Source organism: Mizuhopecten yessoensis, unplaced genomic scaffold (assembly GCF_002113885.1).
Source record: "Mizuhopecten yessoensis strain PY_sf001 unplaced genomic scaffold, ASM211388v2 scaffold437, whole genome shotgun sequence".
Classification (NCBI taxonomy): domain Eukaryota; kingdom Metazoa; phylum Mollusca; class Bivalvia; order Pectinida; family Pectinidae; genus Mizuhopecten; species Mizuhopecten yessoensis.
Window position 1 is genome coordinate 40,330 of NW_018403546.1, and position 26,118 is coordinate 66,447.

Genomic DNA, 26,118 nt, shown 5'->3' on the forward strand with positions numbered 1-26,118 from the left:
TGCTGTAGTTGCATGATTGAAATTAATTAACATTTGTGTTATTGAAATCAATCAGTTGCATGACTAATGGCAGTGACACAAAAGGCTCACAGCATTATATAGCATTTAATTAACTGTTTTAACGATAATCCCGTTTATGTTTGTGTAATAAACAATCGTACCGAGTACGTAACGCTGTTGGGCAGTTCCTGTGGCGCCAACTCAATGCACATGCGTGCGGTTTGACCATACAAACTAGTTTGAGTTACGTCTGTACTAGATCGCCCACGATGTGTCATTTTGAACAATGATGTTTCACGTCATGCAAAGTTACTCTGAGGACATGTTGGCACCTTTTTCATCTGAGAACAATAACTAGTGTAAACAACACAGTATGTTTTGTTTATCAATTATTCTGTTACTTTTTGCCAACGATCACAAGTTTTAATACTCCAAAAATGCAACATTAATTTGACCCGAAGACATTTATAGCATCTAATGTCCGTCATACTGTAGAAAACCCGCTGGAACTGTTGACCAAAGCTGCGATGTTATCGGCATCTGAGTTTGTAGAGATCTAGACTTTACCATCTCTTGTAATGGAAGTTTTTTGACAAACGCGAACTTATAACCGACATTAATATTGAGCTGTAGACATCAGGGTAAGGTTGTAACAAGAACATGTCTGAATTTCGAGTGACATCTGTTACTCTGATGACTTTCTATGTAAACCATAACCTAATCCGATAAATATACAGCAAATTTACAATCTATTCAAAGCTACGGTTCAGCTCCCAATCATAATATGCCCGGTGTTACTGGGAAGGAGTAAGGACGGTCGCATCTATGATACTGAACGAATGATTCACCCCTGATACACCCCTTTGTATACCCCTGATACACCCCTTTGTATACCCCTGGTACACCCCTGATACACCCCTTTGTATACCCCTGATACACCCCTGATTCACCCCTGATACACCCCTTTGTATACACCTGATACACCCCTGATACACCCCTTTGTATACCCAGTGATTCTCGACGTTTACTTACCCTAATTGGCCGAAGCGTTTTATTGCAGCGGCAGTAAAACTACGATAGTAATTTAATATTGGTCTGTAATTAGCATTTTATATCTATTCTAAATCCACTTAATTAAGGTACAGGTGTATAGGTTTACCTGTATGGTCTATAACTCGGGTCAAATGAGTACTTGAATGAATAACAAATAAACAGACACCATTTTGTGGGTTTCATAAACACTGTATCGTCTCTCGCGCGGTGTTTGACAAAGCTACTGTCGTTTCAGACGAACCATGTGACAGATGACAGATGTAGGTCTATTGTTTCTTACGTGTATAATAAAGTGTTCCTTTAGAATGGTAATCGCATCATTTCCATCCTAATGAATTCATTCATCGATATCGCGTGCTTTGTTTATCGACTTCCCTCATGCTTTCTGCCAAGCTGGGTTTTAAAGGTTTGTGCTGTAGAGTGCGTCAATTGTTTCGCAAAGACAAATTAAGTTTTGCACGATTTCTTAACAAATGAAATAAATGCTGAAACTAATCACACAAATACAAGTTAGTATGTCGATAAGGTCAACGAAATGTTTTGCATTCAAATTCTCGTTATAGAATACTGTTAATTCTTTGGTCCATTCCAGCCATGTGTTCTCCCAAAATTCCCAATCGAAATGATTATGTGGTGGTCACTAAATTGAAATCGAAGTTTGCGTTTCTGTTATATTTCAAATTACCTTCTGTCCTTGATAAGACATATTCGTTGTTTTGTTTGTGCATGATATCCTACGTAAATATAAGGGGCCAGTGACAAGATTCGTACTGAACTCCTTAACAAACTATACAACGGATATCACTTCCATGCCAAATGATGTTAGACAAACTAATGGCTGGTTATTGCTATCTTCTAGTGGACATGCTGTATGGTAAATTCGCCGTGTATTTGAGATGCTTCGTGTGATACATAGAGAGGTAGCCCACTCCATGTCATATTACTACAGGCGATAATGATCGCCAGTAAACCTCAAGTTCTCTAATGTCTCAGGTTTCCTTTTAATACGCCCCTGTATTGCCCCTTAAAACATCTCCTAAGGAAGTTTTTTTTTTCTCCGTCGACAGCTTAAAACACTGCATTGCACATCAAGATACCACTCTTGCCATCACTAAGGAATTGACGTGTAGTATTCACTCAAATTAGGACATTTTAATGGGCATGTACACAATAAGTTAACGAAGGCTTAGATGTTTTAGCAGTAAATTGACCGGAATCGAGATCTGTCCTGTAGCTCAAATTTCACTGTTTTATTTAGCAAAGTGGGATGTTCATCAAAACGCATCAACAGGCCATTGTTTTCCTTTGTTCATTCTCCAAAACTTTAAATATCTGTCCCGTGTCCGCTCCCCGCCCCTGGCTGGTTGGGTAACATACGCCAGGATCATTAGGAGCGGATACATTCCGCATGAAAGGATGCATTTAATCCAAGCCCTGATGTAGATATCGTCTTTGCCAAATTGTGTTCCAGTATTTGTTTTACATTATTTTGTTACAAGATTGTATTTACTGTATGGTTTGTTTAATTAGCTTGCATCAGGTGAGGTGTTGTTTGCCAAGACGAATTTTGGTGGTATTGGAATCGGGGAGTGCCACCCAAACGTCCTGAAAGAAGCCGGTTCATAGAAAACTCGTTGTCATGTGTACGTACAATGTACAGGCATTTATATTTATGTCGCATGTGTGAAAAGAGTATTCATTTGAAAAGGAGGTTGGTTATTTATTGCCCGATTTAACATTAAGGATATCTCTAATACTATTTTGAATATATATGTTGCTCGAGTCGATTTAGTAAGCTCCACTTGTGAAATCATAGGCAGTTGCTGCGTCCTCAAATCGGCGATATGGAGCGTCCTTGCCCTTTATGAAAGTGTCGCATCTCGCCCTCAACTTAGAATCATGAACAGTGCTGGCTCAGATTTACCTAGTGTTATTCATTCCTTAAACTTGAAGTTGAAATGAAGTTTTCTACTTTAATGGCATATCCTCTGCATTGTCAGAGATAAAGTTATATTTTCCCTTTGTCTATATTAAAATCAGACAGCATTGATAATGCCGAACTATTGAATCGCCTTCGTGCTTCCCGCAACCTTCGGATCATGCCGACACATAGAAAACGGTAATTGCACAAATAAAATGGCGTCAGGGCTTAAACCCGAGACATCATTTCCTGACCCGGTTGTCTGCGTGTGAAATGGGGTTAATTGCCTCACACAGAGCGATAAATGACACTGGCCGGCTATATTGATTCTATCGGTCTACCTGACAATAGGTCGGGTACTTGTTTCTCCTACTCGCTCGACCAACCTACAAAATGTCTCAATGTCTATTTCTGATGACCAATTGAACAGAGACATATTACGTACTACTTTTGTCAGTGATGTTGTCTCTGGACATGACGTAAGTACACAGGGATACAGGGTAACATACCTGTCCGCTACAGAGAATGACGAGTGTGTCGGATCGGGTATATGCTATCAGCTTAACGCCAACACTTCACGTTATCGTCCAGGTTTTTTTCTTATTATACTATTAAAACGGCGACAGATGATGATGTAGTTAACAAAAAAGATTTTCTATGTTAGAAATTAAGAAACAAAGTCTTGAAAAAATGTGATAATCTGACAAGTCTTTTTTTGAAACGAGGCCGTTTATGAGATAGAAATCTCAGCAGGTTCTCGACAATAATTGGATTTAATTCACTTTTATATGTACAATATATAACCAATAGAATAGAATAGAAGAAAAAGTTCCGGATGGTTGTTTGTACCGGGTTCGTACTGGCAATTAGTATATGACAGACTGCTTATTATCAGTGAGAAGAGAAGATCAATTTGCCATCTATAGATTGTCACTGTGACGGAACAAGCTCACGCCGAGGAGAATCGTATGTGTCCCCTTTCAAGTACAATACACAACCGTCAATCCCTCCCTTACGTTGAAAGGACTATTCACAGACCCTTGGGGAATTAATCAGTCTATGCGTCTGCTGTGGGCAAAAGCTTTTGCTCTTTTATGACAAAGGTGACCTTTTGACATGCATCTTGATTGAAGTTTTGACAGCCTGATATATACAATCAACTACTTTATAGAGTGTTTTTGAACTCTAATCCAATTACATGTTTTATACACTAATCTACCCAGGACTTACAGTGCACGCTCCGACCAGGGCACAACTCGTTTGATGGTATTAAGCATTTTTGACATCTCTTGACAATGGAAATAGTCCTATTTATAAATTAGATTTGTTTTAATTCCTTTTTAATACACGTTATAATAACAATCTCCCAGGGAAGTCGACACAACACATGTATGACGTTGAGAATTAAAATTCTTTAATTAGAGAAATGAACGTGATTATTTACCCGTGGAAACAAGACCAGGGGGCATTTTCTCCGTGACATTGCCTATATACGGTACAACTGACCACCCACGTGAGGACCAAACGTTCAACCAACGGGTATAGTTTGACACTAATTAAGTCAATGCAATGCACTGTACAAATATACCTGTCCTGTATACCTGTAATAGAAGCAGTCTGGGGTGGTATGTCAGTTTCATGACATAGTCAGTCCTTCTTTCTTTTGTAATGTTATATATGTTGTATGTTCATAAAGGTTGACGAAAACAATATTTGTAAAGACATTTTATCGGTAAAAAGGGTTTATAAAAATAGCACCCCTTCATCCTCAACTCAAAGAAACATAACATGACGTTGATTAAATTTTGTATGTGTGCGACCAGGTGATTCCAACATGAATTTATCTGATCTGACGGAACTGTTAAATTACGCTTTTGAACCAACAAGACCTTACTTCAAGTAAGTAATACTAAAACGCACTCCATTTCACAGAAACCTTGCGGAAAACGCAATAGCATATATTTTATAAAAAATACTAATAATTCTACTACAGCCAAAACCGTTACTGTATCTACCTGTAATCTTAATCTTATATATAGTTATCAAATCCACAGAAAATTATTAAACAAATAAAACTTCTACAGTTATTACAACCAAAGACAAGTATTTAACTAATAAACCTTTACAAGTTACATGTACCACCGCAAATATAGGTTTTAAATAAACATATCTTATATAGTAACCAAAGCCGATGACGTTTTTTTTTTTTTATTAAAAACAAATCCTATATAGTTAAATGTACTACAGCCGCATACAGTTATTCAACAAATAAGTCTTATATAGTTACTAAAGCCAATATCATTTATCTTAACTAAATAAATCTTATATAGTTACTTCAGCCGATGACAATAGTTTAATAAATCAATCTAATATAGTTACTTCTGCCGATGACGTTTTTTTTATTAAAAACAAATCCTATATAGTTAAATGTACTACAGCCACATACAGTTATTCAACAAATAAGTCTTATATAGTTAATTTAGCCGATGACAATAGTTTAATAAATAAATCTTATATACAAATGGAGTTACTTCAGCCGATGACAATAGTTAAATAAATATATCTTATACAGTTACAACAGCCAAAGACAATAATTTAATAAATAAAACTTGAAAAGTTACCACAGCCAAAGACAGTTTTTAACAAACAAACCTTTTAGAGTTGCCACAACCAATTATAATTAGTAACAAATATACCTTATTCATACAGACATTAGCATTTGTTCAGCAAATAAACAGTGTAGAGTTACTACTTATTTAACAAATAAACAGTGTAGAGTTACTACTTATTTAACAATAAACAGTGTAGAGTTACTACTTATTTAACAATAAACTATTTACATGTATGAAAACCGCCAGTTTCTTTATTGTGTTTTACAGTACTTTCGACATATGTAACAGATCTGTGTCTGGTCTACTGTATCATATTGACAGCGCGTCCCTACTCTAGATAATACATGCATAGCTGCTTATGACATTGATGTAGAAACGTTATATGTATGTGACCTACAGCCCAGGTCGTTATCACCTCTGATGAGTGGCTGTGTGATACATAGGGCGTGACTTCCCTAGCACGTCCACAATTCTTACACACCATCTAGTTAGTAATTTATAAAGTCAAAATCCTTACAAACTCACACCATCTAGCTAGTAATTTATAAAGTCAAAATCCTTACAAACCCACATCATCTAGTTAGTAATTTATAAAGTCAAAATCCTTACAAACCCACATCATCTAGTTAGTAATTTATAAAGTCAAAATACTTACTAACCCACACCATCTAGTTAGTAATGTATACAGTCAAAATCCTTACTAACCCACACCATATAGATGGTACATGTAATATATAAAATTAAAATCCTTATTAATCCACACCATATAGCTAGAGAAACATATATAATCAAAATTCTTGCTAACCCTCAACATATAGTTGGTAATATGTATAGTCAAAATCCTTACTAATCCCCACTATATAGCTAGAGTAACATATATAATCAAAAATCCTTGCTAACCCTCACCATATAGTTGGTAATATGTATAGTCAAAATCCTTACTAATCCCCACTATATAGCTAGAGTAACATATATAATCAAAATCCTTGCTAACCCTCACCTTATAGTTGGTAATATGTATTGTCAAAATCCTTACTAGCCCACACCATATAGCTAGAGTAACATGTATAATCAAAATCCTTGCTAACCCTCACCTTATAGTTGGTAATATGTATTGTCAAAATCCTTACTAGCCCACACCATATAGCTAGAGTAACATATATAATCAAAAATCCTTGCTAACCCTCACCATATAGTTGGTAATATATGTATATAGTCAAAATCCTTACTAATCCACACCATATAGCTAGAGTCATATATATAATCAAAATCCTTACTAATCCACACCATATAGCTAGAGTCATATATATAATCAAAATCCTTACTAATCCACACCATATAGCTAGAGTCATATATATAATCAAAATCCTTACTAATCCACACCATATAGCTAGAGTAACATATATAATCAAAATTCTTGCTAACCCTCAACATATAGTTGGTAATATGTATAGTCAAAATCCTTTCTTACCCACACCATATAGCTAGAGTAACATATATAATCAAAATCCTTATTAATCCACACCATATAGCTAGAGTAACATATATAATCAAAATCCTTGCTAACCCTCACCTTATAGTTGGTAATATGTATTGTCAAAATCCTTACTAGCCCACACCATATAGCTAGAGTAACATGTATAATCAAAATCCTTGCTAACCCTCACCATATAGTTGGTAATATATGTATATAGTCAACCTCCTAACTAGCCCACACCAAATAGCTAGAGTAACATATATAATCAAAAATCCTTGCTAACCCTCACCATATAGTTGGTAATATGTATAGTCAAAATCCTTACTAATCCACACTATATAGCTAGAGTAACATGTATAATCAAAATCCTTGCTAACCCTCACCATATAGTTGGTAATATATGTATATAGTCAAAATCCTAACTAGCCCACACCATATAGCTTGAGTAACATATATAATCAAAATCCTTGCTAACCCTCACCATATAGTTGGTAATATGTGTATATAGTCAAAATCCTTACTAATCCACACCATATAGCTAGAGTAACATATATAATCAAAATCCTTGCTAACCCTCACCATATAGTTGGTAATACATGTTTATAGTCAAAATCCTTACTAATCCACACCATATAGCTAGAGTCATATATATAATCAAAATCCTTACTAATTCACACCATATAAGCTAGAGTCATTTATCAAGTCAAAATCGTTACTAACCCTCACCATGTTATCAAAGTTATATATAAATTCAAGAATCTTACTAACTACTACACACTGTAATAAGAGTAATAAATAAAGGCGAAAGCAAGGGTAATACATAATTTCAAATTTTTACTAACCCACACTACATAATTAAATACATGCAGTTTTTGATATTGTTCTTAATTGGAGAGATTGGAAATTTACTTTTTTTATGTAAATATGTGATATTTACAGTAGAAAGGGAAATAAGAAATGTCTTCTAATTCCTGTGACCTTGACACAACACACTTTTCGAAATTTGACCTACACACAATCGCTGCATGGTAGACTGACTGTAAAAATTGAGTGTAATTTTGGCACGCCTGGGATAACCCGTATTAAGTACGGTTTTGTTACAGTTCCGTTTGAAGGCTCGTTCAAATTGTCTCGATTAAATTCAGAAAAGCACTTCGGCACCAGAAATCGTTTTCATAGATAAATTGATTGAATTTTGAGCGTGAGAACCACTATTGTCTTTTTACAGTACAGTAGGTACGTCGCCGTAAAACTCCTACCCACAATAAACATCATGAATATTCATATGAAAAGTGGAAATTAACTCCTGAATATTCAAATCTTGCGAAATAAAGGATACATTTTATAGTTGTAAACTGCGTAGATATGAAGTAATGACTCGACACGACGTTGCGTTTATACGAAAATTATGCAGTTCATTGACACGTGAATAGCTTCGGTCAGACATAGGTACACGAAATAAATGCGTTATACTGACGAAATATCTACTCGACGACCTTTTTAACTTATCTAGCAAGAAGTGCTTGTGAGCTAATAGTATGATGCAGCGTCCGATGTCCGTCCGTCCGTCCGTCAATTTTGTTGTGAACAACCTTTAATTAAAACCGAAAGTCCAAGGTTCTTGATATTTGTCCAGTAGGTACCAGATTTCAACATATACATTACCTTGACCTACCCCCAAGATCGCATTGTTCTTTATACATTCAGACCGATACAGTACCATCTGTAGTGAGGGAAGAGTTACATATTGCGTCTGTGTATGTCCATATTTGCCTTCTTCCAGATCGAAAAGGAAAAAAAGCGTTTCGCCATTTCCCCTTGACAACTATATACTCCTCTCAAAATTGCCCTAATTACCGGAGGTTGTGATTATATTGGCGCGGAAGGATGCATTGAAGTGGACATGTGATCCCTCTCGTAGACACTTTAGTCCCCTTAACCACAAAGATAGTTGTCATTGTTCATATAAATAAACGCTTGTCATTTTTTGTTTCGTTGGAATATGTGTCAAACAGTGACACGGCCCTGGTCGACCCACAGTACAGCTGCATCCGTTGGGTTTGGCGTACTTTTGCACGTGCATCTACATGCTGTTTTCACGTACTGTTTTAATTAATAATTTGTCACATAGAAAACGAGATGCAGCACAAATATCAAATGTACTTTTGTGGAGAAGATAAACCTATTTACACACTTGCATTTACATTGTATCTAATAAGAACACATCCCCATTAAACTACTGCATACATATACATCAGAATCAAATTGGTATTAAACATGTATTGCGTATAACAAGTTATGTCGGGAATTAGGTTGTGCAGTCTTTTGAAGCAGTGTATTTTGTAACCAGATATATCTGTTCGATCAGACGTTACGGAAGCGAAACAAATTGAAATGTTTCATAAAGAAATAAACATAGTCTATGTAGGGCAACATAGTCTACCCTTTGTATAGATAATCGTATTCGATGTCGTAAAACTTATATACCAATATTTATAATACATTGTTAAATTAACTAGTAAACATATTATATATGTCACTAAAAGAAAAGACTAATAAATCACGTATTTTCTTTTTTCTAAATGATTTGCACGTATAACGGTTGTTTCTGTGAATTTAACAAAACGCATCCTATTAAATATTCTCATTTTTGGGAGGAAAACGACAAAATTGTCAACATTTAGATAGGAAGTGACGAGGGAATGACGTATTTTGTCAAAATAAAAGAGAACAAGTGTAAAAAGAGATTGTTTCTGTAAGCCTGAAATACAAATTGTTATAATAGACTTATTGTCGATAACCCATTGAGCCGAAAGTGTTTCTTCCATAGGCTCGGTAGAAATTGTACTATGTTAGACAAGTGTTTATTTTAGATAACAATAGCGTCATTTGTGATTAGAAAGGACTGTTGAAATAGCGGAAGTTTAGCTATAAAAGAAAGCACCATGGAATGTTCCCATGGAAGCACCTTGCAATGTTCTTTTGACAAGGAATGGTATTCTTTAGCTGTATTTTCTAAGCTTACTGTGAAAACAAATGTCTGCCTTGTTACTTTCGGTTTATTCTTTTAAGTACCAAACACACTGTCTTTATATTCAATTCAATTCAAAAATGTTATTGCTCATTTATAGTTACATAGTAACTTGAAGGCAATTAACAAAACAACAAATATACAAAGAAACTGCAATAGTGCACAATTCATTGTACAATCATTCTCTCAATAGAACTGTTTTCATGATCTACATAACAAAAATATAATTTGGACAATTGTATAAAATCATGTTAACAAAATTCAGAGGTTCCGAGTGAAAAACATGGCATTGTTTAAGGAAAAGAAAATTCCCATAAAAGTATCGTTGGGACTGCCGACACTCTGTAGAGAATACGTACCCAGTGGCATTTTAACATTTTCTTATCAATGTCAAACATCTATTGACCTTTGACTAGATACACAGGATAATATCATATATCCCGTCATTTTATATAATACATCAAAAGGAACATAGATAAGTGCATACATGTAGTTGTGACGTTGGTCATGAGTAACCGTACCATGAAGGTTATAGGTTGTCGAACTCTTCCTCCCCTTTGTTCTCAGGAAACTGCTACTTCTTAACGGGCGCAAAGCTCTTCCGTGACAGCGGCAGATCGCATCAAAGTAAGTTTATCAAATAAGTTCTGTTCCCTACAAACATGTATGATGTCCGTTCAGTAGTCAATGTTTGTGGGCTACTAAAACTTAGAAAATGCGAGACTTGTGTTATTCGTCAAAGTATATTGGCGAGTCGTTTGTTCAGTCTGTGTATGGTATATATTTCATGTTGCAATGTTTGTAGTTTATGTTATAATGACGATACTTGTACCTTGAGAACAGAAATGTAATTTGGTTTCGGTTAGGATGCTCGGCTTTGACCTATATTTTGTTGATTGCCCTGTATCAGTAGTCCGCGAGACCTCAATATTATACCCGCGCGTAACGTGTATATTGTTTTATAATGGTTGTGTAATGCATCTAAATCTGCTAACTTACGGCTGTATTCTGACGGTTTTTACGCTGACATACTGCCAACACTTCAATTAAGATAATTAATCCAATGTGCGAAATTGATAGTAAATTGGAAACATTTTATGATCAACACGATATTTGAAACAGTTTTACTTGTTATTTCTCATATTTTACGAGCTTTTACTAGACGACTTATTATTGTAATGGCTTCCTTGAGGCATCGATTTGGAGATTTTGTGTCGACCTTGGCTTAGTTGTGAGAAGTAACAAGTGCGCTGGGTGATTGTTGTCGGAAGCCAAAGGTTGTGTAAGTGGAGAAATCTGCACTGAGGTTACTTACGCTAGTTTGTATACATCATCGTTATGTTTATGTATCTGTATGATAAACCTATCACAGATATTAAATACAGTTTCATAAGATGACCTAGATAAAGAAAGCACGGTACGATATAGTCGGTCAAAGATTTTCCTCAGGAGTGTCATGATCAAGAAAAAAAAACGACCATCAGATTTCAGATGTTTGGCAATCAGTAAAACAATGTGCCCGTTTGTTAATGACAATGTACAAACATATACACCATTACACTTGTCGTTAATAAAGAGAGTTTGAGTTGTGTCCCTTGTTCGCGTGTGTCCAAGTGTCAGTATGACTGTCTGATGTATGTATGACATCAGACAGTGGCTTCATGATCCTAGTTGGTTTCTACAAACTCCTGTCTTCTTAACTTAACTTCTAAAATTATCATTCCATGCAATTAAAATATTGATTTTACCACTTTTATTCACAATAGTTATATATTCAGTCGCAAATTTGTACACATTTGAAACACAATACGCTGATGAAATCGTTGCTGTAAAGTGAACCATGCTTGGTTAACAGTGCACCTCCGTCTGTCTGTAAAGTTGGCTTTGTCCTCAATATCTAAGTTTCTTTTGTGACAGGAATAGCGCGCGCGGAGCACGTGCACTGTACCCAGACATACATGTTGACTTGATTCAATTAGCACATACAGTATAATAGATGTAATCCACAGTCATTGTACATGCACATAATGTTATTAAGCGGTGAAGCTCGTAATATGTTCGGTAACATGAGAATGTCACTCACAGAAACGCGCATGCCACTGGTTGTTACAAAAACATTTTTGTGTGACACGGAAAAGGAACGGAACGATGCCTAATTTTTATGATAGCTCAAATACAGTTCATAGTTCACTATACTGAATTGTATTATGTAAATGTACCAAAATGTCGGCTATATACATGCTTTCCTATGAACCATACGGTGTTATTCGGATATAACTTCCTAAAATTGATTTATTTAAAACACGTGCGCTCTTCACAAGTTCTGACACAGATGATAAATATTCCATTGAAAATGCGTGAAATGACAGTGTAATTCCATTATTGTTCGTGTAGTCTTATGCAAAACAAGATTACCAAGGGCATTTACACCTTCTGATAAATGTATGTGCAATGAAGTGCCCTGTACATATTGATGCACGTGCATTACTTAAGATTAATTATTCTATATGCGGGGTCGCTATGATTTGTTGGTTGTACTTTAAGGACACTCTAAGTGGCTATGATTGAATTGCATTAGGTTGCAGCAGCTGCCTGATGTGGAGGATGAGTGAGGGATGTGTTGGAGATGTGAGTGTGTGAAGGATTGGTGAATATGTGTGGAAAACTTGTGTGAGGGGATGTGTGCGTGCGTGTGTGTGTTTCGGGGATACACAGCTTGTTTGTAACGTATGACACAGTTTCATGTTACTAGATCATCTTTTGCAAGCCTTCTATGATCTGAAATATAAATTGGAGTCGGGTTTTATCAGACTCATATGAAATCGAAACTCATCCAAGGACTTGTTTTATAATGTTGTCATGAAATTGCTCAAATATGACAAAAAATATCACAATTTTCAAACATCGAAAAATCTATGACAATGAAAAATGTCATTGACGTTTTTGTTTCTCCCCCAAATTACAACATTCTTTTTTTCGTATCTCCTATAGTCACAGTCACGATTGTTTATGTTTGTATCTGCTCAAATCACAATGTTTGTATCTCGACCAATCACAACCCGCGAGTTTTATTACAATGATATGACAGTTACACGACACACATTACCTACTTGAACCTTTTATTGGACGGGGAAACTCACTGCATTAACTTCATAGGGATATGATAAAACAGAATCACAAGAAATACCAAAAGGAAAGGAAAAACAAAGCAAAAAAGTAAGGAAACATTGGCACCGGAAATAGACATTTAGGCTAGCGACAACTGTTACGATTGAATTTGTTATCTTGAGGCTGTGGACCAAATAAATAATTTGCATACGTGACTCCGTTGCAATTGTTATGGTGATAATGTTGAATCTGTTTCTCTGTCAAATTTCCCTATCCTACACCTCTGTGCATGAAGGAGTCGTTTATTATTATACCATCTTTTTTTGTGACGTATTTTTTTCCAACGAAAGATACCAATTTATTATTTAAGGTTAAAATCAATGTAATGGTGTAGGTTTTTAAAAGTATGCTTTACATGAAAATGAGTTCTCATGTCCTTCTTAACATTTGTCTCAACTCGGGGTTTTCCGGATAAAAAAGAAATAGTGAGAAACATATGGTAGCGAACTTCTTTCTTAACACACTTACCACTGATAATATAGAAAAAGTCTGCATCTTTTACCAAAAAGTACCAAAATATTGTGGCACCCGGCGACCACCTACGGTCCTAGAGAGGCCCGATTGGGTTTTTACCGGGCGCCTTATCGATGGTGCGTGATTGAAGTGTACATATTGCAGGTGTTTCACTATTAGCTCTTTTATTTGTTATCGTATAAAATATCGATATAATATTACACAGACTTATGTAACCCCTGGTAATGGGCGGCCGTTTAGTCTCATGTATAAACCATTGACTTCTATAAAACTGGGAGTTCTCTTGATAAAAACAGATTTTACAAGATGAGTTTTCATTAAATTGGATGAAAGAAAGGCCTGGTAATAGAAATGAACAAGATTGATACAAATGATATAACTGGACATTTTATGCCTGTCGTTTTCGAAGGCAAGTTTTACCTAAATAAATTGCAAAATCTATATACCAACAGCGCAAGCTATGTAAGTGAGCTTTGGCAACATCAAGCTAGACACGAAACAAACCGGAAACCTGGACGGTAGTATCCTAAACCTTTCAACGTCTTATCAAGATAACACTAATATTAGCTTTCCACAGACATTAAAACGGTATTCATCACACTAGCTTCTGAACACCGGGTCGCTGTACACTTCGCTATCTATGTCAACACAAATTATGAAAAGTCATTCATTTGTAAATAAAACCTTATTTTTTAATTTAATTTTTATTTTATGTAATTTAATAGCAATCAAATGGCACACAGCTGATAGATACTTCTGTTGGCGTTTTACAGAGTATCGCTTACACGTGTTTGCGTGTTTAGCACTCGACACATTGGACTCGGATCTCCATTAAAATGTACTGCGACACTATATAAAACATGCTGTAATTATTTTATGCTGTTCAGCATGAAAGAGCAGCTGTCAACCACTTCTTCTATATGACGATGTTAAAACACAATCAACACCTCCTTACCAGTACAGTACATGTTCTGTTGCGGTGCATCTCACAGTCTGGTATAGAATCTCGATATTTACTAGTAACCAAGGCACAAACCAGAAGCTACAGACATGCTTTTCTGTTTTCTCCTGTGTAAAAGCTGATTCAGTTTTTAAAACCAGTTGACGAGTACTTTATTTTGCAATCATCATTTACAATTCTCGACGTTTGGATTGGCTACGTGATAGTACTGCTGATGTCCACTTTTGGTACCTGTATAATGGCATAGAAACAATTTGCTGTTAAAACCTACGAAAAGTCCCTCAATCATCAAACTTACTCTAAACGTGTAACAACTAAATAATATTCAGTGTAACCTGAGCTTGGGTCTTAATTTGTTACGTGTAATTTGTCCGTATGGTTCTTATCTATCCACTTGTTTGAGGAGGGATTCGTTTGTATCTCTGAAGTGTTCATAACATTCTGGTAATCGAGGCACGATCTTAACAAATGATATACATTGAAAAAAACATAACTCTGAAGTATTAAATATATTCACCACACAATATTAAACAAAGCAAACTTTTACTGTAGTTTTAGTACCTAGTGTATATTTGTCCCTAACTCCAAATTGATGTGATGTACAATATCTGCAAGAAAAACATACTTGAATATAGGGCAAAACTATCGACCAAAATCATATTTCACAAACTTACGACTCGCTGATCTGTTGATAAATTCAAATTGAACTCACCACTTCCTAACAAAAGATATGTACAACAATAAATGATGCATCCGATCTTCTTTCTTCAATAAGCTTTGGGTCGATTTACCCTTCGGGAAGCTTTCATTTCTGGTCAAGTTGCAGTATGTGGTACAAGCGTTCTGATACAAATGCAACAGGTATGTACCATAAGTTTGCTGTACGGCAAGGATACGGATTGCGGCTGTCATCACTGCCAAGTTGTCTTCACGTAATCTCCTCAGACTATCACAGACTATCACAGATAATCTTAGTCGACCACTTACACACAGCCACGTCAAACGCGCGATAAAAATCACTCCGCGTAAAAACTAGTTCTGCAAGTGATAGGCGTATTAAGATACAGGAAAGGAGGACAAATGTGACGCGGACATCCTTAAAATAGTCAAGAACAAGAATATGTACTTATATTATACAAAGATGTCAGTTTGGGAAACATAGGCTTAATGTCAGCTTCTTAGTTTCATGTGATATATTGTACGCGGAGGGAATTACGCTCCCCTAGAATTTAATTTAAATTAACTCTGGGAGAACGCCTGTTACATACATTGGACCACCTCTAGAGTTAAAGATGTACTATGCAATGGTATTTGATACTGGAGGATGTTGACAGGTATTAATCAGAGATAACTGTAACTCTATGATATTGACTGGATACGTGTCGTGTCGCGATGCTGATAGACAGGGCTGTCTGGGTATAGCAGTATATACATGTTTATTTATTCCATGATTTTTATAGAAATAGGAATATCATATTGCAAGAATCACATTTTAATATTTTTCTAATTTGGAATAAATGACGAATCTGGTCGCAGTTGTAGGTACGAACGAATTAAACAAAGAAAAGTAATCCTAACCTTCTGCTACTGTGGCAAACATCGATCATATAACTTCCTACGGAAAGTTGTTGGGAACCATTGGTCCTTTACCCTTCTACTGAAAGTAGCACAAACATCAGTCCTCTATCCTTCTAGTTAAGGTTAGGACAAACATCGGTCCTCTATCCTTCTAGTTAAGATTAGGACAAACATCAGTCCTCTATCCTTCTAGTTAAGGTTAGGACAAACATCGGTCCTCTATCCTACTAGTTAAGGTTAGGACAAACATCGATCCTCTATCCTTCTAGTTAAAGTTAGGACAAGCATCGGTCCTTTATCCTTCTAGGGAAGGTTAGGGCAAACATAGGTCCTCTGTCCTTCTAGTTAAGGTTAGGACAAGCATCGGTCCTCTATCCTTCTAGTGAAGGTTAGGACAAACATCGGTCCTCTATCCTTCTAGTTAAGGTTAGGACAAGCATCGGTCCTCTATCCTTCTAGTTAAGGTTAGGATGATCATCGATCCTCTCTCCTCCTAGTGAAGGTTAGGATAAACATAGGTCCTCTCTCCTCCTAGTGAAGGTTAGGATAAACATAGGTCCTCTCTCCTCCTAGTGGCGGTTAGGATGATCATCGATCCTCTCTCCTCCTAGTGAAGGTTAGGATAAACATAGGTCGTCTCTCCTCCTAGTGAAGGTTAGGATAAACATAGGTCCTCTCTCCTCCTTCTAAAGGTTAGGATAAGCATCAGTCGTCTATCCACCTAGTGAAGGTTAGGATAAGCATCAGCCCTCTCTCCTCCTAGTGAAGGTTATGGTAAACATCGATCCTCTCTCCTCCTAGTGAAGGTTAGGATAAGCATCAGTCGTCTCTCCACCTAGTGAAGGTTAGGATAAGCATCAGTCCTCTCTCCTCCTAGTGAAGGTTATGGTAAACATCGATCCTCTCTCCTCCTAGTGAAGGTTAGGATGATCATCGATCCTCTCTCCTCCTAGTGAAGGTTAGGGAAAACATAGGTCCTCTCTCCTCCTAGTGAAGGGTAGGGAAAACATCATTCTTTTATATTTTACTGAAGTTTAGCAGGAGACATCAGTCTTATAACCTCTTCTGAAGTTTAGCAGGAGACATCAGTCTTATAACCTCTTCTGAAGTTTAGCAGGAGACATCAGTATTATAACCTCTACTGCAGTTTAGCAGGAGACATCAGTCTTCTTACCTTTATAATTGAAACTGACATATATATTCATCGTGTGGTACACTGTCGACATTTATTCTTTGTTAACATTTTGAAGTTATAGAGGATGACATGTCCGCGTGCCTATAAAGGCCCACTACATATCTGGAACATGTGGTGACGTTGTCCAGGAAATCCTCAGTATCGGCCTTGGTCCCGTCACGCATGGTAATCCGAGAGGAGATGAACACATAGAGGACAGCTGATTTACGATCCTTTCATCGACCGAGAGGAGACGATACATCAAATGTCGGAGTCCTATTCCCAATCTCTGCCACAATAAACCTAGCCTTCTTAAACCTTATCGTTTAAATATAGTGGCAGGCGTATATAACTAGACAAGGTACATCATCTCATAAAACCGGGATTATGATCGCCAAAGTTTACACTTTAAGTTGCTAACTAAATACTTGAAAGTGGCACGGATCACCCTTTAATGAACATTATGTAAACCTTTACAGGAAAAAATACTATAAAATCTCATTAGATACTCCTATAGGATTTCCGTAATGTAATTTGTTTACCCCACGAGACATCACGCACACCGCGTTCTGGTTTCCTGTTTAGTCCGAACAGACATTTTATAGCTTCAACAACTAGTTCTGGGCCCTGGAATCCTGACAGAGTTGCCAACATTTTTTGTCCAGGTACTACACATCTGTTGTACTCTCAGGAAACAGCAAATACTGTACAATCTACTTTTCATCGTCCAGGATTATACCTTATATTTTGTAGATTTCTTCTGATTTCGTATGATTTATCTTTACTGCCGATTGCCTTTATTTACGAGGCAATGTTTCCACAATCTTCACATAATTTGTCTATGTATTCGTTTTATTCATAGCCAAGAGTTATTATATCTACATGACCCTATGAGAAAAAATCTGCGGTGACTTTATTGGCCATCCAAGGTTTAAAGATATAACGTTTCCTTCGAGCAAAATTTCAATTGATCTTATTTCAAAGAATAACTCCTCCCATTTAATTTGAATGAAATTTAGTTATAATCTTCCCATCTGTTTATTGACCAAACGATGTAGATGTTTAGCTCGTCTCTAGGGTATGTGGAAATGTTTACGAACATCAAGTTATACATCTCATTCAGTAACAATGGTCCGGGTAATGGACTTGATCTGCCAAAGTTGTTGTTTTATGAGGAATGCAATATATAGTATGCTGTAATGTTTTGTATATGAGCCTGCTTTCTGAATTAACAGTTGATAAGTTAGATAAAAGTCTTTCAGTATCCCTTGGGAAGGCTTTCAGTTTGCGAAACCCTGAGGTCATATCGTAGGCCGGGCTGGGGAAGGTTGAAGTTTCAGAAACAAATGGCCAAAACGTCTACCAAAGTTAACGAAGTATACTTTTAACGTAAGAGTCAAGCTATTCGGGGATATCTCTAATATGCACATAGTGATTCTATTGAGTTGTTTATCTAATTTTGGACCAGTGACATGCAATATGTACGCACGTGTTTATATTAGCATGTTCCTCCCCCCGACGTGCATGTTTACATAGTGTTCTTTATCTAAGCAATACTAACCACTGACCCCACTGTCTGTACCGTTATCTCGATCTCCTTTATTCCGAAGCATTTATTTTCACTGATACAATTATCTTAACCAAAACAAACTTAATTCAACAAAATCCTATCACGTCGTCCAATGGGAGGGCAGCATGTACAGACCAGTTGGCGTAGTTATTAAATATAGGGTCACTGGGTGGAGAACCGTACAGCACCGCTTTAACGTGTATCCTTCCCTGGCAAAACATAACAAACAGGAGATACGGAATATTATAAAGTACAAGCTTCGTACAAATTACCGTCTTTAGACGTAACTGATACAGCTATGGCCTTTTGCATTTTGCACGTGAAAAACATGCCGATATATTTTCTATAGAAATAGATCGCCTAGCTCGTAAATTTGGCGTAACAAAGACGCTTATCACACAAATTAGCGATGGTTTTATCTTTTCTACATTCGTTACGGAGTCTTTGATCACGATTTGTGGACAAAGAGATGCCAACGTGATTATCATTGGTATGTACGTATATAATGCTCTATGCTCAGTATACATTAGACAGGCCTACAGCCGTTACTTATCGAGTTCGTGTGCCTGGTACAAAATGTAGCACCTGATGTATAGGATTGATACCGTAGCCAAAACGCTAACAAGCGTATGAAGTATACTCTTATATTAAATGTCGAAATTGTGGCTGGGAAACTGTTTCCATGAGAACGGTTTCAACTCGGTATTGTTAATAACGACAGTGTTTAGTAAACAGTGAACAACAAAGGTGTCGTGTGTTCTTTGTCTCACCAGCTGTACCAACTAATAACAATGAGGTACCGGGTACCCTGAGCCTCACCATCCTGTATGAATGGAACAAGCGCCCGGTACTCATTAGCCTATATGAACGGAACAACCTTACAAATAGCGAAAAATATTATAATATAATATGCAGAACCTGTAAACGTAATTGGATGTGTTCAACACTGAGAGAGTTGGTTTAAAAAAGCTCGAGGGCCAAACTTTGTTTCAAACTAATTGGGCTGGTGTAAGTAGATGTAGATGATAAACGGTTTAACTTGGTACAATGCAACATGAAGATGTAAGATTACTTCCGCATGGTTTTAGCATATGTGTGCAATAAAAACGTCATAAGGGAACATCGAGAGTAAAATCCAATAACAACAGTCCACCCTGTAACCATACCCACCTGTCTTCTCTTGCCACTGTTCTCAGGGATTAGTACACATGCATGTGCATTGCACTGTAACACGTGTAATGCACGTTCATCGATTGCATAAAGTACGTCTGATTCTGTCAGAAGGGTGTCTGGGAACAGCCATGAACCTCTCGTACAGTGCTTAAATAACCAATTATAACTGAAGTGTTTTCCCTTTACAACTCCACGAAGTATACCAGAACATCCCAAGGTCATGTTGACTCCTGTTGGCTGGACGTGTCTATCGACACTAACTAAACATGGGAATGTTTGTCTTATGAAAGTGAGAATATACAATTAAATACCAGTAAAACTGCAAGTAGGTTAACACTTATTTAAAACCGATCATCAAAGGGAATGAGATACGGATGATCAAATGTTAATTAGGAATAACGAAGACAATCTTATAATAAAACTGAACTTTTATTAAGGAATTCAATTAGAAATTCAAGGGAAATTTTATCATGAATACACATGTAGCATAGGGAATTTTGTTTGGAATGTTAAAAGGAATATTGTTAGAAATAGCAAACATGATTATTTTGATTGCGTACAAAATGTGGAGATTGTCACATTTAGTCGAACATTGCGTGTACACTCCCGAAAATCGAGAAACCAGGTGAGCGGCAATGGTAGCTACACTGTAATAGTGTTGCAGGTTTTCATACCCAGTTTAACAAACTCCATGCAAACTCCCTACACAATCGCATAGGCAAGTGTAAAATTCTCTATGCTGAGGAACTGGGTTTGTAATCAAAGCGAATTACTCATACTTACTAACATAATCTTAATAAAACATCCGTCGCTGTAGACTATAGCTCTTTAGACAGATATCAGGAGTTTATAGACAGGTAAAGAACCTATGATGACCCAGATATCTGGAGTTGAGACAGATATCAGGAGTTTATAGACAGATATAGTACCTATGATGACCCAGATATCTGGAGTTGAGACAGATATCAGGAGTTTATAGACAGGTAAAGTACCCGTGATGAGAGAGATATCAGGAGTTTATAGACCGGTAAAGTACCTATGATGACCCAGATATCTGGAGTTGAGACAGATATCAGGAGTTTATAGACAGGTAAAGTACCTATGACGACCCAGATATCTGGAGTTGAGGTAAAGTACCTATGATGAGACAGATATTAGGAGTTTATTGACAGGTAAAGTACCTATGATGAGAGAGATATCAGAAGTTTATAAACAGGAAAAGTACCTATGGTGACCCAGATATCTGGAGTTTATAGACAGGTAACGTACATATGATGAGACAGATATCTGGAAGTTATAGACAGGTTAATTACCTATGATGAGACAGATACCAGGAGTTTATAGGCAGGTTAAGTACCTTTGATGAGACAGATATCAGGAGTTTATAGACAGGTAAAGTACATATGATAGGCCAGATATCACGAATTTAAGACAGGTAGAGTACCGATAATGAGCCAGATTTCAGGAGTTTATAGACAGGTTAAGTACTTGTAATGAGCCAGATATCGTAACATCTCAGCATATTTCCAAATCTTGGCAAACAAACAGATAGTTCCCCCTTCAACTACGAACTGGCCCTAGCGTTCAGCCACTCCCCCTGAACTGGGTGGGACGAGTTGGCAGCGATTGTAAGCAGTCTTTATGGACCGGAAGCTTTACGCTAATTACCCGACAATAGATGGCCACCTGGACTTTGTTAAATCCATTTGAATGTAAATACAATATATAATTTGTACACGTGTAGATTGTGAGTAGGTTGATATATTTCGATGATTTAAACGAATTACAATTTACTGTAGTAAAACATATCCGTAGTTTATTCATCCGATGTTCCTTGTCTTGTGTTTTGAGAATGATTGTTTAAGGCTATCGAAATCGTTTTCAAGTAAATCAATTTGGAAATGAATGAAGGAGAAATATTTGACAGCTAGACTACAGAGTTGATATTAAACAAAAATAGAAAAATAGAGAAGGTATGTGGTCACCTGCCGGGCACATGGGTTTCCTCCGGGTACTCCGGTTTCCTCCCACATTAAGACTCCCGAGCGCTAACATCCGGGCCAACATTAGTGATTAATATAAATTTAAAAACTTGTTTCATAACTGTTGTAAAATAAATAAAGTTGGTTTTTTATATATAAAACATGGGCGATGTGACAGCAGGACCTGATAACCTCATGTTCTCAAGATATTGTGTTAACATACATTCATAAGCACGCGAACTTATGGGATGATCAATATTTCCGAACTTTGACATGATCAATGATATGTAAGTTTCACGCATTGTGTGCTACTCGTAATCAGAAATTCTACATAACATGGATGGGGCGAAGTAGGGGGAAGGTGCAATAAAGGGGGAGTTGAAGTAGACAGGAGGGATGACAAGAGGGTGTCATAGATTTGAGTGTATGGTAGAAATGAGGGTGTAGAAGAGGGAAGGATGAAGAGGAGCGGAGGGTGTAGAGGAAGGGGATGGTGTAGAGGAAGGGGAGAGTGTAGAGGAATGTGTGGGTGTAGAGGAAGGGGAGGGTGTAGAGGANTAGAGGAACGGGAGGGTGTAGAGGACCGGTGTGAAAAGGAAGGGGAGGGGTAGAGGAATGGGAGATTGTAGAGGGGAGGGTTAAGAGGAAGGAAAGGATGTAGAGGAGGGGTTGGTTTAGAGGACGGGGAGGATGTAGAGGAGTGCAGGGTGCAGAGGAAGGGGAGGATGTTGAGAAGGGGGGTTAGAGGAAGGGGGTTGAGAGAAGGGGAGGGATTAGAGGAAGGGGAGGATGTAGAGAAGGGGGGTTAGAGGAAGGGGGTTGTAGAGATGGGGAGGGTGTAGAGGAAGGAGAGGATGTTGAGGAAGGGGAGATTGTAGAGGGGAGGGTTTAGAGGAAGGGGAGGATGTAGAGGAGGGGTGGGTTTAGAGGAGGTGGATGATGTAGAGGAGGGGTGGGTTTAGAGGAAAGGGAGGATGTAGAGGAGGGGTGGGTGTAGAGGAAGGGGACGGTGAAGAGAATGGGGTAGAGCAAGGGGTTATGGAAGAGGGGAGGATGAAGAGGAAGGGGTGGATGTAGAGAAATGGGAGGCTGTAGAGGAGGGGAGGCTGTATTGGAAGGGGAGAGTGTAGAGGAAGGGGAGGATGAAAGGAAGGGGAGGCTGTAGAGGATGGGAGAGTGTAGAGGAAGGAGAGGAGGTAGAGGAGGGAAGTGTGTAAATATTAGGACAAGGAATATAGCAGTTCTGATGTTAGGGAATACAATATATGAGTCATGCGTGTTTGTTTTCACTCCATGTATTGTTGTGTAATATTTCGTTACGACACTTGTATATTCACACATACCTCCCTATGATAATGCTTTTTAGATATACTTTACTCACTCATGCTCGTCATTTGTACCGACACATTACTTTAGGTTTTTATTATTCCTTGTCCTGTAAGCTTTTTCTTGTTGAATCTGTTTACAATATTTAATACCGTTTACCTGCAACAACAACAAAAACAACGACAACAACATAATCAACAAATAAAAAACAAAAGCTGTGGCTTTCACGCTATCTCTTTGTTTTTTTAGCATTAAGTTTGATTCGGACAACAGATTTGTTCATCAAAGACTGTTCGGAGATAGATAGCAATAACGGTACCTATCAAAAGCTGTCAGACATTTTTGATATGTGGGCTAAGTATATCAATGTACCAATGTGTGAAGGATCCTTTTAGTACGATATGGGAATATACAACAAAACAGGTTGGATCAAGGGAAATGACTAATGATTTCTAAAAGGACTTACAATTTTGAGAACCAAGTATATACTATAAATAAAAGAAGAATGAGTAGTAGGGTGATTTATGAATCACCTTACACTTGACCAACCCTAATCTATTATGACAATGCGCATTGTTTTATAAGCTTAATCTGACTAATAGACGTATATATATATATATATTATATTCTGAAACTACTCAGGTTCATCAAAATTTTGATTGCAAAAGAAAACAAATGTGCACATTCTTTGTTAAAGATTTCTCGAAATAAAGTTAGAAGCGACCCCGATAGTTCTGGAATGTTATTCGCACGAGCAGGTGTTAACATCTAATCATATCATATTATACTCAATCATTTCGCCTCCTCTCAGAATTAGATGAAAACATTTTGCTGAGCACAGAATTACGACATTCACGCCGGTTTTAATCACGCGTTCTTATATCCAATGGTGCACGTTACTATAGCATGGCGATGTTCATTTCAAAGCAGATAGATAGCTTCGTTCTGATGTCCATTTCAAAGAGCGTGCCAACTGTTCCTTACCATCACAGGAGATAAACGTGGGTAGAAAGCGTTCACGTTCCTAAATATATGACTAAGCTCGTCACGGTTGCCATGAAGTTATACACATTTATACTTAAAATAAACCATCGTTTATGATATTTTTCACTATCCAATTTTCGTATTTTCGACTTATTACTTTCACTTAAGAGCAATTGTGAGATCAGAGCGAAGCTTGTAGCCGACGCCATTTAAAGGTATAACAAAGGGAAGTGGGCAAGATTAGCTCGTTAAGTGGTCTGTTCCCTGTAAGTTAACTTGTGTATATCGGGGTCACGATAACCCAGATTTTCTTATAATTCACTTTGAAAACATATTTCCCGTTTACTATAGTCCAATCGAATTAAAAAGCGCGACTGCTTTCACTAACAGTAACAGTGGTTTCTAATGACTAACGAATATATTCCCGTTATATTTTCAATGTTTTAGAGGATGGGTTTTCAGAGCAGAGAGTATCTCAGAATTTCCGATGCATACACTAATCATACCTCGTTAAGTGTTTAATGGATGATCTCTATGGTGTCACCTGTCTAACGACGAGCTTCATGTACCTCATTAACGCATAACAAACGACAATAGGAGTATAACCAACATATCTTTACAATAACTGTTGCTGATGAATTGGTCCTCGTGACATACCGGTCATGCCTAGCTGTTATACAGAATTACAAACTACCCTTTTTACTATGTGTACAACTAATGATTGATATGAGTGTTTCTGTAATCTGTAATGACTACATCGAGACAGATGTGATTAAGTTTTTGTTCACTATGATATCCACGGTGAATGCGCATTATGTAGTGTTTTAAACAAATAGGATAGTGTTATAGTTAAATTATTCAAATTCCAACATGAATTTTATCGTTGACACGAGTTATATAAAGTGCTTGGCGCTTTAAGCTACAGTAACACTACATTAGTGTATGACCTAAGCGAAACCTTGGAACGCAATTATCATTTATTTAAATGACAGTTTAGTTACATTTTTCGAAATTATCCAAATCTATATCAATTACTGTCTGCCTTACAGAATGCATCATTACTTCCGATGAAATAGGCTTGTTGTGAAGTTTATTGGAAAGGCCATTCTCAACTAGTTTATATTTTCCCTAACATGGCTATTTACTGTGTATTGACTAAGATTGTAACCCTGTTGTTGTTCGAAATTTTGACAAAATCAGACGTTTCTAATCTACATAACTGTTCTTTGAATATGTCGTCAGGTTTGTAGGAAATTGCTCCAAAACACTAAATAGTCGTGAAATATACTATGAAAATCACATCGCTGTTGGTAACCATCTGTCCAGATCGCTGTGTATCACATGGTCCTTGAATTATTCTATGCTACATTGTTTCGTTCGTTCCCACCATACCGCGACGACAACAGTCGCCTCTTACACCCCACACTGCATTGCGATGCCAGAAGGGTTGAGAGTTTGGCATAACATCCATTCCGTAAATTTACCTAGATGTGTTTATTCACAAACTTTTATATTACGCTTCATATATTACGTCGGTTTAACATTGACTTTTGTCACTCTCATAAGTTAGGAAGTAGTAATATTTAACATGTCATAGAAAACCTACAACCTCGCGTACTTCAGTAGCAAAGATG

At 37.1% G+C, this 26,118-nt stretch overlaps 1 protein-coding gene across 2 annotated transcripts in view; it reads left to right on the forward strand.

Moving 5' to 3' along the window:
* LOC110449269 (insulin-like growth factor-binding protein complex acid labile subunit) overlaps window positions 1-26,118 on the forward strand; it is a 57,133-nt gene that overhangs the window by 23,109 nt on the left and 7,906 nt on the right. Inside the window, exon 1 of one of the 2 annotated variants that reach the window (XM_021496036.1) lies at window positions 10,686-10,721. The exons of the other annotated variant lie outside the window; for it this stretch is intronic. The gene's annotated coding sequence lies outside the window, so the exon portion shown is untranslated. Of the gene's footprint in view, window positions 1-10,685; window positions 10,722-26,118 lie in introns of those variants that run through there. 2 annotated transcript variants of the gene reach the window in all.